General features: G+C 40.7%; 2 long non-coding RNA genes across 3 annotated transcripts in view; one reads left to right on the top strand and one right to left on the bottom strand.

Moving 5' to 3' along the window:
• The window catches only part of LOC129634749 (uncharacterized), a 134,645-nt gene extending 128,508 nt beyond the window's left edge, over nucleotides 1-6,137 (bottom strand). The window contains exon 1 of the long non-coding RNA XR_008705865.1: nucleotides 5,216-6,137. This is a non-coding gene — a long non-coding RNA (uncharacterized LOC129634749). The remainder of the gene's footprint in view (nucleotides 1-5,215) is intronic.
• An 8,501-nt stretch (nucleotides 6,138-14,638) lies between these two features.
• LOC129635305 (uncharacterized) lies at nucleotides 14,639-18,900 on the top strand. Of its 2 annotated transcripts, XR_008706215.1 has the most exons (4): nucleotides 14,639-14,770; nucleotides 15,751-15,873; nucleotides 17,261-17,410; nucleotides 17,739-18,900. It is a non-coding gene; the product is annotated as an uncharacterized LOC129635305 (long non-coding RNA). The 2 variants fall into 2 exon arrangements; XR_008706214.1 differs by lacking the exon at nucleotides 17,739-18,900 and having other exon boundaries at nucleotides 17,261-17,621.
• Nucleotides 18,901-19,702: the final 802 nt, after the last annotated feature.

Raw genomic sequence — 19,702 nt, 5'->3', positions numbered from 1 at the left:
TCCCAAGTAAACCTACTTTTGCTGGAGAAAAATTGGCAGTCTATTTGTTTTAGGTCAAATCATTTCTAATAAATAATCTCCATACTTAATATATGAAATTCCAATTATTTTAGGACATTTTTAGAATACGAATAGATTTTTTTCAATATCATAATATTGGTGAAAGAGTATGAGTAAAAGCCATATCATCGTGTCATTTTGTCCTTGTTTACTCTGCTTATGTGGTTAGAATCCTCTTTAATCTAATCTTTACAGTCTAATCTTTACCATCACATCAAAAAGAATAAAATATCAAAGAATAAATCTACCTTAGGAAGTAAAAGACCTATTCTTAGAAAATTATAAGACATTGATGAAAGAAATTAGACCAAAATGTATACCATGTTCATGGGTTGGAAGAATTAATATTGTTAAAATGACCATACGATCAAAGGCAAGCTACAGATTCAATAAAATTACTGTCAAAATGCCAGCAGCATTCTTTGCAGAACTAGAATAAATAATTCTAAAATGTGTGTGGAAACAAAAGACCCCAAATAGCTAAAACAATCTTGAAAAAGAAGAATGAAGCTGGAGGTATCACATTCCCTGATTTCAAACTATACTACAAAGCTATTGTAATCTAAACAGTATAATACTGGCACAAAACCAGACACAGAGACCAATGGAAATAGTGAGGCCAGAAATAAACCCACCCTTACAAGAGCAATTAGTCTCCAACAAAGGAGGCAAGAATGCACAATGGGGAAGAAACAGTCTCTTCGATAAATGGTGATGAGAAAATAGGGCAGTTACATGCAAAACAATTAAACTGAACTATTCTCTCACATCATGCACAAAAATAAATTCAAAATGAATTAAAGACTTAAATGTAAGACCTGAAACCATAAAACTGCTAGAAGAAAACATACGCTCTCTGACAATGGTCTTAACAGTATTTTTTTGGATATGTCTCCTCGGCCAAGGGAAACAAAACCAAAAATAAAAAACTGGGACTACATCAAACTGGAAAGCTTTGCACAGCAAGGGAAACTATTTCAACAAAATGAAAAGGCCACCTGCAGAATGAAAGAAAATAATTGCAAATGATATATCCAATAAGGGGTTAATATCCAAAATGTACAAGGAACTCATACAACTCAATACCAAAAGAAACAAACAACAGATTTAAAACATGGGCAGAGCTTCTGAATGAACATTTTTCCAAGAAACATACAGATGATCGTCAGACACATGAAAAGATGCTCAACATCACTAATCATCAGAGAAATGTAAATCAAAACCACAATGAAGTAGAACCTCACACCTATACGGCTATGATCAGAAAGAAAACAAGCGTTGGCAAGGATGTAGAAAAAAAGGAACCCTCATGCACTGTTGCGGAGAAGGCAATGGCACCCCACTCCAGTACTCTTGCCTGGAAAATCCCATGGATGGAGGAGCCTGGTAGGCTGCAGTCCATGGGGTCACTAAGAGTTGGACACGACTGAGCGACTTCGCTTTCACTTTTCACTTTCATGCATTGGAGAAGGAAATGGCAACCCATGCCAGTGTTCTTGCCTGGAGAATCCCAGGGATGGGGGAGCCTGGTGGCTGCTGTCTATGGGGTCATACAGAGTCAGACATGACTGAAGTGACTTAGCATAGCATAGCATAGCATGCACTGTTGGGCTTCCCTCGTGGCTCACATGGTAAAGAATCCACCTGCAATGCAGGAAACCTGGGGCCAATCCCTGGGTTGGGAAGATCCCCTGAAGGAGGTCATGGCAACCCACTCCAGTATTCTTACCTGGAGAATCCCCATGGACAGAGGAACCTGGTGGGCTACAGTCCATGGGATCTCAAAGAGTCGGACACGACTGAGCGACTAAATCCAGCACAGCATATGCACTGTTGGCGGGAATGTAATTTGATGCAGACACTATGGATAACAGTATGGAGAGTCCTCAAAAAATTAAAAATAGACCTACCATATGATCCATCAATTCTACTTCTTTGGCATTCATCCAAAGAAAATGAAAACACTCACTGGAAAAAATGCATGCCCCACTATGTTCATTGCAGCATTATTCACATGGGAGCAAACTAAATGCCTATCAACAGATGAATGAATAAAGAAGATGTGGTATTTGAATACAATACCATATTACTCAGCCATAAAAAGGAAATGATATATTGCCATTTATGACAACATGGTTGTATCTAGAGGGTAATGTGCTAAGTAAAATAAGTCAGACAGAAAACAAACACTATGATTTCACTTGTATGTGGAACTTAAAAACAAAACAAATGTTTTGTTAAACATAACAAAACAGGGTTATAGATCCAGAGAGCAAACAGGTGGTTGCTAGAGGGGAGGAGGGTGGGGAGGAAATAAATAGATGAAGGAGATTAAGAAGTTCAAATTTCCAGTTGAAAAATAAGTGGATGAGGGGTGTGCAGTAGTCATGTATGGATGTGAGAGTTGGACCTTACAGAGGCTGAGCACCGAAGAATTGATGCTTTTGAACTGTGCTGTTGGAGAAGACTCTTGCGAGTCCCTTGGAGCAAGCAAGGAGATGAAACCAGTCAATCCTAAAGGAAATCAATCCTGAATATTCATTGGAAGGCCTGATGCTAAAACTGAAGCTCCAATACTTTGGCCACCTGATGCGAAGAGCTGATATTAGATAAGACCCTGACACTTGGAAAGATTGAAGGCAGGAAGAGAATGGTACAACAGAGGATGAGATGGTTAGACGGGATCACTGACTAAATGGACATGAGTTTGAGCAAGCTCTGGGAGATGGTGAAGGACAGGGAAGCCTGGCATGCTTCAGTCCATGGGGTTGAAAGAGTTGAACATGACTGAGTGATTGAAAAAATAAAAGGGGATATGAAAGGGAAAAAAAAAATCTCTGAAATAAGAATCTTCTCTAACCTACACTTTTCTTTGTAGAAGTCTTGTAAAGTCAGTTGTCTATTTCATGAGTGTTGGTTTGGTTGAAACTAAGCAGCGGCTAAGAATCCACACAGAACTGCACAATACTGACAGCAAAGGAATGCACAGGGCTCACCCTCCCCTCACTGGGCATCTCACATACAGCCTGAATGAAGGCATCCTTCTCAATCTGTACATTAAACATATATTAGAAAGGCTTTGCTATGCTTATGTACTCCAGATAGCAAGAGATTTTAGATAGAGCTTCTATAACCTACTTTTGCTGAAGACCTTTTGTGCCTGAATCTTCCCACTATATAGACCACTCTCTATCCCATAATGCTTCCCAGGAGTATTAGCAACCAGTCATTGCTTTGCAATCCCATCATTTGATTTCAGCCATTAGATCTTTTCCCTAGAAACAGTGTTTGGGTTTCCCTGCTGCCTGATAGGAACCAGTAAGATCTTCTGCTTCATTCAAATGTATGGAATCAACCCACCTCCTAATACCATGGGGCAGAGACTGAAACAGAGGACTAGTCTGATGACCCACTCTAATGTCTTTGTTTTCATTTGATTTTTAAAGCTGAAAGAAAGAGTGTCGATTCAGTGTTTTGTGATTTTTCATCATGTCGAAAAATGGAATTGAGATGGTTGCAAAAAATCTCAAAGGTTTTTTTTTTCTGTTCTCAGAGCCCTGAGCAATGAGAACAGGTATATGCAGTCTTCTTCACTGGCCATCTTAGGGCCTCCCATCCCTTGGCCCTTGGGCTGCCTACTACCCTGAACAAAACTTCCTCTCAAGGACTCAATTCAATATATTTGTGTAATGGCATACATGAATAATAACAGCTGAAGGTGCTGCCCTTACCCAGTGAAATGTTCACTTAATAGAGTATCAGAATTCTAAATCCAAGAGCAGGGAGCATAGCAATCACCTCTGAAGAGAGGTCTCAGAGTTCTGGTTTAGCAGAATATTAACCCTATCAAAAATCTTTACAAAACAGTTCTGTTTGCAAGTATATTTGGGAAACCCTGAACTCCAGGTTTCTCTGCTGGATATTCATGCATAGAGCACATCTGGGTGTGCAGTTAAATCCCACTTAGTAACCATGTCAGAGAAACCAGTTAAATTTGTTTAATTATTTTTCTCCCAAACTTACTGAACCACATGATTATCTTGTCCCTCCCCTGCCCTACCAGAACACTAATAAATGTCACAGGTAATCTCTCTTGTGTAGAATGCACTGCTTGAAAGGTTAAGGGTCCAGTTTTAGATAGTCCATGAGGAAAGCACTTCTCTCAGGCACATCTCCCCGGGCCACGTGGAGAATCATTTACTCTGCATTTGAGAGCTTGAGAACGTCAAAGACAGAGCTTTGAGGGTGGCTCTCAGTGGAGGCATAATATCAGTCTGCAGAGTAACTATGAGGATTAAAGGATATCTCTAAGTCAGCCACACACAAAAAATTTGCTAGGCCATATTTTATATTTTTACTGTTATTGCTTTGTTATTTTTAAATAAGAATGGGTTTGGGGATTCTGGTCAATCTTCCAGAGTTTAGGTTACACAAAGCTCTTTGTTTACAAAAGTACAAATATCAACATGATAATTCAGAAGTTCACAAGTGAGTTCCACCTCTGTTAGAGGCCACACAGTCCCTCTCCTGCAGCCTCTTTCAACTCTGCACTCATTTCTGCTAATTGTCCTTCGGTCTCCCTTCTCCCTATAGATCCTTTACCTTTAATTCACACAGGTTGCCCTCTAACTGCTCAGGTGTTCTTACTGTTCCTTTGATGGGGCGGAGAGAAAGGAGCCTGGGGAAGGGGGAGTGGGAAGGGCCAGGGCAAGCACCCAGCATCATTTTCTGACTCCACCACTCTTTTCGGTATGAAATTGAAGTGAAAGTGAAAGTCGCTCAGTCGTGTCCGACTCTGTGACCCCATAGACTACACAGTCCATGGAATTTTCTAGGCCAGAATACTGGAGTGGGGAGCCTTTCCCTTCTCCAGTGGATCTTCCCAACTCAGGAATCAACCCGGGGTCTCCTACATTGCAGGCGGATTCTTTACCAATATTATGCAACTTACCCCAGCCTCAATTTTCCCTCCCCTAAAACGTGGTAATGGCAGTAGAAAGCAATTGGCAGGTAGTTGTTTCTTTCTTAATGTTAGTTCAATCTAGAATTCTCTTCTCTCCACTATACACACACTTATTTTCCAAAATACCATTCTGCCTTCTCTCCTTATGACCATGCAAGTACTGAACTTTCTCCCAAAGCTTTTATGTCTTACCAGTCAGTGATGGGTAATGCAGAGGAACACAAAGCCAGCATCCTTGCCTCAGTGTGAACCAGCTCTGTGATGGGCTACACTCTGTGATGGGTTGGGCTACACGTCAGTCATACCTGCATCTTTGCCCAGCTTCCTCCTGACCACATCCTGTTTCCCTCATTTGCTTATGAGTTTCACCTGAAATCACTACCTCACTAAACTAATTTTATAAGAATCCCCACTTCAGGCTATTTTTAGGGAACCTAAAGTGAAACAATTTCCATCAATGTTTGTCTTTTATTAACCATTCCTCTTCATTTGGTCCTCTATTGTTGATCTTGCAACTGGTAGAACACACATTTTCTCCCTCTAGACACCAGTGGTAAATAGAGAAATAGACTATATCTCTTCTGAAGCTTTGCCTCTTGAAATCTTTCTACAATTTCAAGATGCTCTAAAACATACCAGTTTTGGAGTCGTTCTGGTTCAAGATTGTGGAATAAAAGGTTGTATGCTCATCTCCTCCTGCAACAGCACCAAAATTGCAACTAACTGTTGACTAACCATGAACAGGACGATGCAGGAACCCTACAAAATAAGATATCCCATCTCCAAAGGCAAATAAGAAGCCACAGTGAGATGGTAGGAGGGCCACAACCACAATAAAATCAAATCCCATACCTGCCGGGTGGGTTACCTACAAACTGGAGAACAATAATACCAAAGTAGTTCTCCCACTGTTGTGAAGATTCTGAACCCCATGTCAGGCTTCCCAGCCTGGGGATCTGACAAAGGAACTGGGAACCTGACCTTGAAGCCAGCAGGATTTGATGATAGGACTTCCACAGGACTGGGGGAAACAGAGACTCCAGTCTTGGAGGACTCAAACAAAATCTTGTGCACACAAAGACCCAGAAGAAAGGAGCAATGAGCCCACAGCAGACTGAACCAAAATGACCTGCTAGTTTTGGAGGGTCTCCTGCGGAGGCGTGGGTCAGGAAGGGCTCACCACAGAGATCAGGGCACTGGCAGCAGCTGGTCTTGAAAGGTCCATCTTGGCGTAAGCGCTCTTTGAGCTCACCATTAACCCTGCAGCCCAGGGCTGGGTCACCTCAAGCCAAAAAACTAAAATGGAGGGAGCAGCAACCCCACCTATCAGAGATAATTGGATTAAAGCTTTACTGAGCAAGGCCCTGCCCGTTAGAGAAAGACCCAGTTTTTCCCACCACCAGTCCCTCTCATCAGGAAGCTTACACAAGCCTCTTAGCCTCTTCCAACAGAGTGTAGACAGAAGAAGCAAGAAGAGCCACAATACCACAGTAGCTAGAACAAAAGCATATTACAGAAAGTTAATCAGGATGAAGAAGCAAAATGTCACAGATGAAGGGATGAGATAAAACCCTAGAAAAACAATTAAATGAAGTGGAGATGGGCAACCTTCCAGAAAAAGAATTCAGAATAATGCTAGTGAAGACGATCCAGTGCCTTGGGAAAACAATGGAGAAGATGCAAGAAATGTTTACCGAAGAACTAAAGAACAAACAGAGATGAATAATACACTAGAAGGAATCAATAGCACAATAACTAAGGGGGAAGAATGGATAAATGACCTGGAGGACAGAATGGTGGAAATCACTGTTGCAGAACAGAATATACAAAAAAAGAATGAAGAGAAAATGACGACAGCCTAAGAGACCACTGATGCTCAGACGCTCAGCCATGTCTTTTTGGGACCCCATGGACCATAGCCTGCCAGACTCCTCTGTCCATGGAATTTTCCAGGCAAGAATACTGGAGTGGGTTGCCATTTCCTTCTCCAAAGAGACCTCTGGGACAACATTAAACACACCAACATTCACATTATAGGGGTCGTAGAAGGAGAGGTGGAGAAGGCAATGGCACCCCACTCCAGTACTCTTGCTTGGAAAATCCCATGGACAGAGGAGCCTGGTAGGCTGCAGTCCATGGGGTCACGAAGAGTCGGAGATGACTGAGCGACTTCACTTTCACTTTTCACTTTCCTGCATTGGAGAAGGAAATGGCAACCCACTCCAGTGTTCTTGTCTGGAGAATCCCAGGGACGGGGGAGCCTGGTGGGCTGCCGCCTATGGGGTCGCACAGAGTCGGACACAACTGAAGTGACTTAGCAGCAGCAGCAGAAGAAGAAGAAAGAGAAAAAGGACCTGAGAAAATATTTGCAGAGATAATGCAAATATTTCCTGAACATGGAAAAGGAAAATATTCAGTCAAATCCAGGAAGCCCAGAGAGTCCCAGGCAGGATAAACCCAAGGAGGAACACACCAAGACACACAGTAATCAAGCTGACAAAAAATTAAAGAGAGAGATAAAATATTAAAAGCAACAAGGGGAAAATGACAAAAACATGCAAGGGAACTCCCATCAGGTTATCAGCTGATTTCCCAACAGAAACTCTACGAGCCAGAAGGGAATGGCATGATATATTTAAAGTGATGAAAGGGAAAAAACTACAACCAAGACTACTCTACCCAGCAAGACTCTCATTCAGATTTATTGGAGAAATCAAAAGCTTTCCAGACAAGCAAAAGTTAAGAGAATTTAACACCATCAAACCAGCTTTAAAACAAGTGCTAAAGGAACTTCCCTAGTCAGGAAACACAAAAGAAAGAAAAGACCTACACAAAATAAACACAAAACAGTTAAGAAAATGGTAATAGGGTCATGCATATCAATAATCACCTTAAATGTAAATGAATTAAATGCACCAACCAAAAGACATAGACTGGCTAGGTGGATGAAAACATGTGCATGAAGGCACTTCTATTTACCACTTCACTCTGCTTGACCCCTCTAAATTGTATGTAATTATCTTATATTGTTAGATTAATCATGTTCCCATTATGGCTTGCAATTGTAATTATTTTTCCCCCCCAATCCCCCAGGCTGTTGATTGTGAAAACTGATAAGCATCTTTTACTATGTGATCGAAAGTGAAAGTATTAGTCACTCAGTCATGTCTGACCAAGCTCCTCTGTCCATGGAATTCTCCAGGCAAGAATACTGCAGTGGGTTGCCATTCCCTCTCAAGGGTATCTTCCCAACTGTAACTATTACTCACTTAATACCACTGTATCATAATCAGTTAACAGAAAAATAAATCTAGATCACCAAAACTACCATTTAATAGAAAAACCTCTAATCATTTTTTTTATTTATTTTTTATTTTATTTTATTTTTTAACTTTACAATATTGTATTGGTTTTTAAAACAGATGCATATCAGAATTATCTTGGAATTTTTTGAAAAATACAAATGCCCAAGTATTGCTTTTTCTCCAGAGCTCCAGATATGTTTCTAATGAGCAGCCATATTTAAAAACAACTGAACTACTATGATGATCTTTTACTTTTAGGTAGTTTGTTTAACTTTTTCTATTTCATATTCAGTGCTCCCATTTCATTTAGTTTATGCTTTCCAATTTCTCCATATCTTCTTTCCTTTTGATGTTCTTTCTCAAACCTTTATCAAGCATAGTAGAAAAGCTTTATATACATATATAGTGTATATAATATATATATTTTAGAAAACTCATGAATTTTTGCTAACCAAAAAATTTATGACATTTTGTTTCCACTTGTGTGACTTAGTATGAATAGATTGCTAGACCTCTAATTTTAAAAAATGGATATGCAACAAGCAACAAATATTTAATGTATAGCACAGGGAACTATAGTCAATATCTTATAATAACCTATAATGGAAAATAATCTCAAAATAATATATGTGTATATGTATAACTGAATCATCTTGCTGTGCCCCTGAAACATCGGAAGTCAACTATATTTTAATAAATATATAAAGAAAACAAATAAAATGCATTGGCTTGACAGAGCTAGTTAAGCCCTACTTGACCAGCAAATCCAGAAACAGAAAATTTAACTCTCAATATAGTTGATAGAACTAATTTAAGTTCCAAAATTGCTTTTCAGATTTGTGCTCACCAACCTTATACTGGAAATCCACATGCCCCGCTCCCTCCCCTCCCACCGCCAACTCGACTCAGAAGAGCCCTAGAGGAAAGACAATCTGCCTGTGTAGGACTCTATCATCTTTGTTCCTTCCAGCATAGATAACCCCCAGACTTCACTGTCTCAAGTCTCTGATCCACTGTTACCTGGTAGCTCTGCTTTGCACCTCTCTGAGGTCCATGCAGGATCTGATCTGTGCCTGGGGCACCTTGGCAAATGCATTCTGTTTTCAGGTATTTATAGGAAGCTGTGTAGCCAGATCCCTCCATTGTGTATACCCTCCATTACTCTATACATGCCCAAGTCAAATGCACCGCAGTCGTATTCTCAGATGGGATCGATGTAGTGGGGGAAGAGAGTAGGAGACCCAGAGTCTCTCATTTTGCTGTGGCCATTGATCTACTCCACCAGACAAGTTTCCAGTTTCTAATCCAATGATACTGAGCTCAATACCAAATGAGGCTTGGCCTCTTGTCTCCTAAGCTACATTGTGGATCTGTATGAATTCAATCCCTACGGACTTTTGGAAACTTTTTCTGACCTGAAAATCTCTTCCGAACAAAAATCAGCCCCCATTGCTTTGCAGACAAATGACCTGAAATCATCACCCTTCGAGTGCTTGAGGAGGTGCACTGACCTTTGACACACAGCTCCTTTGCATTCAGACCATGGCCCACCTTCTCCTTGCAAAGAATAAATGTAAAACCTGTTTTCTTTCACCTTTGTTTAATTAATAGGAACACTTCCCAGAGGATTAACTCCTTTAAAATTTTAATGGAATTGCTGAGCTCTTGAGCTGCTTTGCCAAGATTTAGCTCTGTAATTGTTATGTTGCTTTAGTTCTTGCAATCATTTGACGACAAGGTTCATACACACTAGAAGGTTAAATGGGCTGAAACATAACAAAAGAAGTGGTTAATGAAGAATAGAGTTTATGGGCCCAGCCTTTCTCCTAACCTACCTAGATGATAAGTGCAGGATTGTGTATCTCTGAGATCCATCACTTTTCTGTCCAAGGTTGGGGTGGGACTGGAGGAATCACCCCACATTTGGGAACATAGTTTAAGTGAAAGTATAGCTTTCTGCTCCTTGTGAGGATTGAAGTTCTAGAAGCCAGGATTCCCTCTTCCTGGTTCTGCAACTCTGAGTGCACAATCAGTTCTTCCCATTCTGTGAAGTTTAAGTGGGCAGATTATATTTTGTCACATCAGAAAATGAAATCAATAAGGCACTTATGCAATGTATGAACAAGGAATGAGGATGACTTGCTTGAATTTGTCCAAAGATCTGACTCTTCCTTACTAGATAAAAAATTTTAGCATCATTAATTGTGTGACTAGGGTGTTCCTATTTTTAATGAGAATAGATGTAATTTGGTTTCAGTTAAAAGGACTTCGCTAGTGGCTCAGATGGTAAAGCGTCTGTCTGCAATGCAGGAGACCCCGGTTCGATCCCTGGGTTGGGAAGATCCCCTTGAGAAGGAAATGGCAGCCCACTCCAGTATTCTTGCCTGGAAAATCCCATGGACCCGGAGCCTGGTCGGCTACCGTCCATGGGGTCGCAAAGAGTCGGACACGACTGAGGGACTTCACTTTAAAAGGGGCTAAATTTTGTTTCAAAAAATTTAACAAACACTTGGATAAAATAGTGACATTTAGTTAGGATAGAAGTGAGACCCTGGAAGAAGATGATGGCTATCTTAAATATCTGGAAGATGTGTCTAGAGGGTAGAAATAATCCAGTGATTTAAAGTTGCATTGAGGTATATTTTTGCTCATTGTTTAGAGCCCTTCAAAAGTGAAATGGTTTGGGTAGTTAATGAGTTCCTCATTAACAAAAGTAGTCAAGCACAGGCTGGATACCATCTTGCAAGAGATTTTTAATGTTGAGGAGGTTTGTCCAAGATCGTTCTACAGTTACCATTCCAGGATTCCAAGTATGGGCAACAAGCATAAGGCTACTGTTGAGAGGGGGCAGATACACCACTGTATCTGTCTTCAGATAAAAATCAGCCGTGGAAGTCTTCCCTGGAGGTCCAGTGGCTGAGAGACTTCACCTCAATGCAGGGGGTGCAGGTTCAATCCCTGGTCAGGGATCTAAGAACCCACAAGCCTCCCAGACCAAAAAAAAAAACACCATAAAACAGAAGCAATATTATAACAAATTCAATAAAGACTTTTAAAATGGCCCATATTAAAAATCTTTCAGAAAATCAGTTATAGTATAAAAAAGTTTCAAAAAATTATTTTTAAATCTACTTTGTGCTTTTACTAAGAAATAATATAATTCCAGGTGCCTTCATGGCTTGGAGCAAAATTATGTGTCCTGGAATATGCATTAAACTAAGTACCTATGAAACCAGCTCCTAGGCTGTCAGAGAACCAACACCTATCCCTTCCTATGTCTCCAGTATTGTCCTGAGGATTCCCACTGGTGTAACTGATAATTTAATCCACTCTTTTTCTCATTATTTCTTTTGTTGACTTCATGGACTTCAACTGAGATTCTTCTTGGCCAGTTAAGATATCTCTATGGAACAGTGGGCTCCAGCAATGGACTCATCTCAAAGCAGTAACCTTGTATAAATAGCAGTAGAGCAGAAGCAGAAGACTAATCAGGTACCCACAACTCTCTAAGATACTATCAGAAACTATATGTGGCATTGATGATACAGTCTTTATCCTTAAGAAGTTTATGGAAGATCTGCTAGATAGTACGAGTTAGGTTCTAAAATAAGTAGTACAAATTTTACATCTTCAGAATTAATCCTGAAAATATATCATACAACCTTAAACATTAGAGACACCTATCTTGGCAAAATGTTCAAACTTTGAGAACAGCGGCTAGGATCCCAAGTCCTTGTCTCTCATCCCAGCACTCAGCACACAGTGGCACTAAATGGAGTGGAGGGAATCTCTCTTCTTTCTCTTTTCTTTTTTTATTTAAAAGTCAATTTAGATGAATTCAAAGTCAGCAAATATGTGTATAATGTAACTTATAATGTTTTAAATAATGTAATAAATTGGTTCAAGTAGTGCATATGGATATTTCATATGAAAAAAGCAGAATAACAAAACAGTATTGGTAAAGAAAAATAAGCTGTAGGACTCACACTTTCTGATTTCAAAACTTATCAACACAGTCAAGAATTGGGAAAAAGACCTAAACAGACATTTCTCCAAAGAAGACATACAGATGGCTACCAAACACATGAAAAGATGCTCAACATCATTCATTATTAGAGACGCAAATCAAAAGTACGATGAGATACCAACTCACACCAGTCAGAATGGCCATCATCAAAAAGTCTGCAAAAAATAAATGCTGGAGAGGGTGTGGAGAAAAGGGAACACTCTTGCACTGCTGGCGGGAATGTAAATTAATACAGCCACCATGTAAGATGGTATGGAGATTCCTTACAAAAACCAGGAATAAAACCACCATATGACCTACCAATCCCACTAGTAGGTATATACCCTGAGGAAACCAAAATTGAAAAAGACACGTGTACCTCAATGTTCATTGCAGCACTGTTTACAATAGCTAGAACATAGAAGCAACCTAGATGTCCATGGACAGATGAATGGATAAAGAGGCTGTGGTACATATATACAATGGAATACTACTCTGCCATAAAAAAGGAACTCATTTGAGTCAGTTCTAATGAGGTGGATGAACCTAGAGCCTATTATACAGAGTGAAGTGAGTCAGAAAGAGAAATATAAATATCGTATACTGACACATGTATGTGGCTACTAGAAAGATGGTACTGATGAATTTATTTTCAGGGCAGCAAAACAGAAGCAGACATAGAGAATAGACCTATGGACATGGGGGGAGAGGAAGAGGGAGAGAGAGAGGGTAAGATGTATGGAGAGAATACCATGGAAACATACAATACCACATGTAATATAGATAGCCAATGGGAGTTTGCTGTATGACTCAGAGAACTCAAACAAGGGCTCTGTAATAATCTAGAAGGGTGGGATGGAGAGAGAGATGGGATGGAGAGAGAGATGGGACAGAGTTGCAGGAGGGAGGGGACATGGGTGTACCTATGGCTGATTCTGGTTGATGTCTGACAGAAAACTACAAAGTTCTGTAAAGCAATTATCCTTCAATTAAAAAAAAAATGGCAAAAAAAAAAAAATCAAGACTGAATGGTACTGATAGAAGGATAGACATCAGACTAACTGAATAGAACTGAGAGTCCAGAAATAAACCTTGACATTAATAACCAATTAATTTTCAAAGATAATTCAATGAGGTAAAATGCTTTTTAAACAAATGGTGCTACAACAATTAGATTTCTTCATGCCCTCCCCCCAAAAAAGTTGTCATTCCCCTACTTCATAACACATGTGAAAATTAACTCAGAATTATAGACAATGGAATTATAGACAATTATAGACAATTGGTTTATCATTTCTAGCTTTCTATTACAACAAAATGCTAAGCTTCATTTAGTATATTTTCTCTCTGAACCAAGAATCAACTATGTCTAGGGAGTTCTGGTTCCATTAGTGGGGAATAAATACCACAGGTGTGCTCTCAAGGTGTCTATTACTATTTTGCTGTCTTTGATTCTAGAACTTTATAAGTCTAGATAGATTAGTGGACAGACTAATAAGTTGGTATTATTAAGACAAAACAATCATGAAATAATATACAGTTCTGCTTCAAGGTTTATGTCACAGGGTGTTTATTCAATTTCTATTTTATTTATATACCTTTTCTCTTATGTCAAACTATCTTGATTCCTTAAAAGATCAACATAATTACTTACTACGAGGAGAGCTGAAAGATCAATGATCTCATTCCTTCACCAAGTCAATCAGCATGAGAAAGGATACAGAATGGAGCAGACATTGGAACCTGTTCTGACCTACATGTGGGGGTAATGTGCCTGTGAGTATGATTTAAATGAGCTATAACCTTCAAATGAAAGGGTACATAAAAGAAGTGAGGCCAATCTCCATCAAAGGAGCCCTCCACGGAGGTGGGAACCTACCCTGAAAACTGGCAACAGTGTGAGCCTCCTGTTTGAGGACATGCTGTCGCACTTAGAATACATCCCTGAAAACCCAGGAAAGGGGGTTAAAAGGGCTGGTGGTGGTGGTTTAGTTGCTAAGTCGTGTCTGACTCTTGAGACTCCATGGACGGCCAGGCTCCTCTGCCCATGGGATTCTCCAGGCAAGAATACCGGAGTGGGTTGCCATTTCCTTCTCCAGGGGATCTTCCCAACCCAGGAATCGAACCCAGGTCTCCTGCACTGCAGGCAGATTCTTTACCAACTGAACTACAAGGCAAGCCCTAAAAGGGCTATACCCTTTGATTTTATATAAGTCCTGGGTGTGGTTCTCTCTGGACTAAGCCCCATGCTGAGAACAGGGTGTTGGTCTGTATCCAAGAGGTCTGCTGCTTTGGACTTCCCCCAGCCTGTCCCCAATACTAGCATTGGCCACGCAGTCTGTGTCTAAATGCCAGACCAGCAGGGTGAGCTGCATCATCCTTACGCTTACATCTTACACTGCTAAGAGCAGGGAGCTGTGAAGGCCTTTGAAAGTGGTAAGTAGAACTTCCTGCTGACATGTACATTTGGATAGTTGAGGCCCTGCATTTGGAGACCACAAAGGAAAGTCCCCACACCGCAAACTCTAACCTTGAAAGAAAATGAGTTTCCCATTTTTTTTATTTTCACAAGAGAAAACCTTACGGCTTCCTTCCATTAGTTTGCAACACCCTTTCAAACAATGAGTTGGATTCACAGGAAGAGATACAATGATCGTGAAGGAAAAGAGATTAAAATCAAAAGACTCCAGTTCCGATTATGCCACTGCCCTTCAAATTGTGATATGACCTGATGTATGTACGCCCCACGAACTTGAGCAACTATTGCTTCTGCCTACAAGTGGGACCTCCCAGTTCAAGGGCGTGCCTTAAGGATTAAAGAGGGAATGTGTGTGAAATACCCATACATACTGAGTAATCAATAAACTCCCACTGAATTATAATCTCCCCTATAAAGAAGTCTGCAGCTTCCCATAACTTCTCAGGTGTCTCAGTGGCAAAGAATCTGCCTGCCAAAGACACAAGAGACACGGGTCCAATCCCTGGGTTGGGGAGATCCCTTGGAGAAGGGAATGGCTACCCTATCTAGTATTCTAGCCTGGGTAATTCCATAGACAGAGGAGCCTGGTGGGCTATAGTCCATGGGGTCACAAAGAGTTGGACATAACTGAGCATGCAGCACACACACACACAGAAAGAAAAATTTCATTTGGCAACTTTTGGGGGGGTCCATATCTAGGACAGACTATTCCTGAGGGCAAGTCAAACATAATAATATTCCCCTCCCTTCCTTCCTTCCCCATGAAGAAAATAGCTGTATTTTCCCAGTGGCTAGGTTGCTCTGACATGTGTATTGTAGGGTCTTTCTCACAGCTCTGGCATAAACTCTTGCATGATAAACACTTTGCATGCATATGATAATCAAACAGTTTTGATGTTTTCATTTATAATTTAAATAACCCTACTATTTTCCTTAGGAAACTGAGTATGCCCCCATGTCTACCATATCTGCTGTTTGAAACAAAACCAGAGATCCAATAAATGGCTTTCAAATGGGCCTGATTTATAATGTAAATGATGTGCACAGAATTCTGTAAAAGGTAATAATAAATTAGAACTTCTACATCCGGTCATATATTCTGATGACAGCTACAAGGAAACGTCTAGCCCAAATCTCTTGATGATTTTGTGTGAATATGCTGAGCCAATCCATTAAGCCTTGAAAATCATCCAATTAATTGTTTAGAAACATCACCCCCAGCTCCTGTGTGTGGTTTTTCTTGCAGAGAGACAAGGTGTCTGTTTATGTCATGGGAGGAATGACTGAGTTAGATATCAATATTCTCCACGAGCAAGCTCTCTGAAATGGATTCACAATCGATCCATCCGTTTGCTATGGTTAGCAATCTTCCTCTACATTGTGAGGCCTCTGAATTTTTTTACCCCTAGTTGGTACTGTGAATTATTCCTCCTCTAACCAACCAAAAATAAAATTAACCTCTACCTAGGCTTCTTTTCCACAAGTCAAATACTAATTTGGCCCCCAAAGTGTTCTCTTCTTATGCTTTAACAGCATACAGATTTTTGAGGATTTATATGTGCTATTTAAACTAGTGTCACATTACAAAACAGAAACAGACTCAGAGACAGAGAGAACAAACATGGTTACAAGGGAAGCGGGGGAGGGATAAATTACGGTTGGAATTAACATACAGATGCTACTAAATATAGAACAGATAATCAACAAGGACTGACTGCAGAGTATGGGGAACTCTACTCAATATTCTTTAATAACCTATAAGGGAAAACAATCTGAAAAACAATAGATATAGATATATATGCATAACTGAATCACTTTGCAGTACAAAATGAAATTAACATGACATTGTAAATCAATTATACGTCAATAAAATTTAAAAAACTTTAAAAAACTAAGGTCGCGTCATAAGAGTTCAGAGTAACTGCAAAACGATGGAAGGAGAAAGCATGTCCTTCCTCTCATTTTACATGTCATGAGATTGGGAATCAAATAAACCCGAGAGACCAACGCTTTGGAGTCAGACCTGCATGGAACTCTGGCCCTGACACTGATGGCATACTTGCTGTTTCTGTTCTTTCTTTCTTCTTCTTCTTTTTTTTTTAATATTTATTTATTTATTTGGCTGTGCCTGGACTTGGTTGCAGCAGGCAGGATCCTTGCTGGGGTGCAAGGTCTCTCAAGGAATGGCGCATGCACCCGAGTAGGCTCAGGAGAGCTAGGCCTCCTGGCTCCAGAGCACGCAGGTTCGGTACTTGCCACACTTGGGCTTACTTGCCCCATGGCTCTCTGGAGCCTAGATCTGCAACCAGGGGTCAAGCCCACATCCTCTGCATTGCAAGGTGGATTCCCAATCATTGGACCACAAGGGAAGTCCCATCCTTGCTCTTTCTAAGACTCGGTTTGCTCAGTCACTTCAGAATGGGAATAACTCCAACTTCTTCCTCCAGTGATTCACATAAAGCTCCTGGAGGACGGGAAGGACCTGTTACTTCTGGATACCCTGAGCTACAGAGCTGCTGTTGCTTCCCTACCTTGCCTCTTCCATGGAGCACACTGAATCACGTGAAACATCTGCCTGTTTTTGGAAATCGAAAATGGTACACTGTAATTTCTTTTCTGCCTACTGACAAATAGACTTAAGATTTCAAGGCAACAGTGGTATCTCCTTCACATTCATACACTCTGAGAGCCTGACACACAGTAAGCACTCAATGAACCACTGTAGAATGCAAATAATGTAATATAAATAATGTAAAATGTGCATCGTATGTCTTTTTCACTGCATTCCGAATTACTGACAATACACCTCATCATAGTCTTTTTTTTGGTACATCCTATTGCCAGGAGGTGAAAAAAAAAAAAAAAACAGCTGTGTAGGTTAGCTGTGAGATGACCCATGAATATGAAAGTGTATTTTGTCTGCAGGCTATTTCATGCTTAGCTGAAGAGCGTGCAGGAAGCCTGAGCAGTGACAGCGCCTGCACGGACCCCAGAGACCTTCACACTATGAGCTCAGGAACCACCACTGCTCACATAAGCTCCAGGAACTCGGGCCTCGGGGCCAGGCTGTGTCGAGCAGAGACAGTAGAGTAGGAGAAGATGAAATATCACTGTCAGTGACACTGCATGGGGCCGGATGTCATCTTGGCAGCCCCTGCTGTTCTTGCAAAGAAGAGGGACTCTTGTCAAAGAACTTGAAGCCCGATTTCAGGTACACACCCAAAGCTGCCCCCAGGGACAGCAAAAATCAACTGAAGAAATAGGGTTGCATTTACTTTTGTCACTTCGTGAGTCACTTACCCTTCGTCATTTGTAAAGGCTAGTATGATCTCTACTTTTCAGGGTTGTTGTGAGGATTAAATGAGATTATGCCCCCCAAAAGAGATGCGGGAATAATACAGTCTGTTGTTGGAGTCCACCGTGTAAACATGAGGCAGGTGCTTGGAACAGAGGCGCTTCCGCACTGCTGCAGAGCATGGCGGGGAAAGAAGCACAGAGGCTGTGATTTTTCAGAAGTCCCCAGACTCCCCCCATACATCCCTTCCTAACTACCAAACGTAACTCGAGCACAAAGCCCATGTTTCTGAGATTTGGCAAAAATGGGCTTAGAACCACTGGATCTTAAAAGAGTCATAGAGAAATGTTAATGCTCATTGATTCTGGAGGTCGTGTTTTCTCTAACTCTTGAGCCAGGCAGAATCTTCCCTGCCTTCAGGTCTCTCCAGCACTTTGTACTTTCCCTGTTACAGAACATATACCCAGGTTTCAATACACCTATTTACCACTTACTGAAATCCAATTTGGGGCTACGTTCTTTGGATGTCACATTTCATTTAAGTCTCACGACAATTCAATTAGATATCTTTATTCTCATTTTGAAAGGAGTCAGAGGCTCTGAGAGCTCTCGGAGAGATTTTTTAATAACATGCCCAAGTTCACACAGCTAACAAGCAACAGCTGAGGAAAGTCTGTCTCCACACTTGAGCCTCTGCCGCTGTGACAGGCTGAGAAAATATTTTATTTAAAGGCTGCTTTTGGGGGATCGCTGTGTCTTATTCACTGCTGTGGCCTCGGTGTCTAGGCACTTAGATGCATTTTCATTGAAGAACGAATAAATGAACAACGAACCACTGATTTTCCTAAGATTCTAAAGCACTTACAAGGTTCATAAGCAGTATTCCAGTTTCCAGGATTGCAGCTACAGGGGAGAACCATAGGAATATGCCCTGTGAGGTGCACGGTTGAGCAAGTACCTCTGGGATCTTGGTCTCATCTGGATTTTGCACCAAAAGATGAATCCAACTGTGGAATAAGTGCTATCTGACTTGATGCTTTCCCTAAAAAAGTCCAATAGACTGACTTTAGTGCAATAGGAAGAATTAGATTCTACACCCTTAGGCTACATGTAGTCATGTGGCCTTGGATAAGTGATTTTGCCCATATGGGCCTCACCTTCCTTGGCTGAAAAATACTTTCCCTAAAAATGATGTTCTCTGATCACAAGAAGACATTTGGAGCAAGTATCTATCTTAGCTGCCAGAAGTCGGGTGCAGGTTCTGGAGCCTGACCGCCTGGGTTTGAATCTCAGCTCCAGCTTGAACCAAACATACAATCTTGGCAGCTTCCTTCATCTTTCTCATCATGATAAATGATTGTCTCTCATGTCTCAAAGCTGTATTTTGACACAGTCACAAAGAAAACAATGTCATGAAACATTACTAAGAATGTCCAAAAGAATTAACAAAAATGTCCATTAAAACAAAACAAAACAAAACGGTATGGGATACTTGGTGATGTGTGAAGAGGTAAAGGAGGGGGGCATTTGCCAGTGATGGAGTAAGGAAGATCGTTCTGACCTTTGTATTTAAGTCTGGGGGATACTTTCCACA

Source organism: Bubalus kerabau, chromosome 20 (assembly GCF_029407905.1).
Source record: "Bubalus kerabau isolate K-KA32 ecotype Philippines breed swamp buffalo chromosome 20, PCC_UOA_SB_1v2, whole genome shotgun sequence".
Lineage (NCBI taxonomy): Eukaryota > Metazoa > Chordata > Mammalia > Artiodactyla > Bovidae > Bubalus > Bubalus kerabau.
Note: the sequence above shows the minus strand (reverse complement) of the source record. Positions and strands in the feature narration are given on the sequence as shown.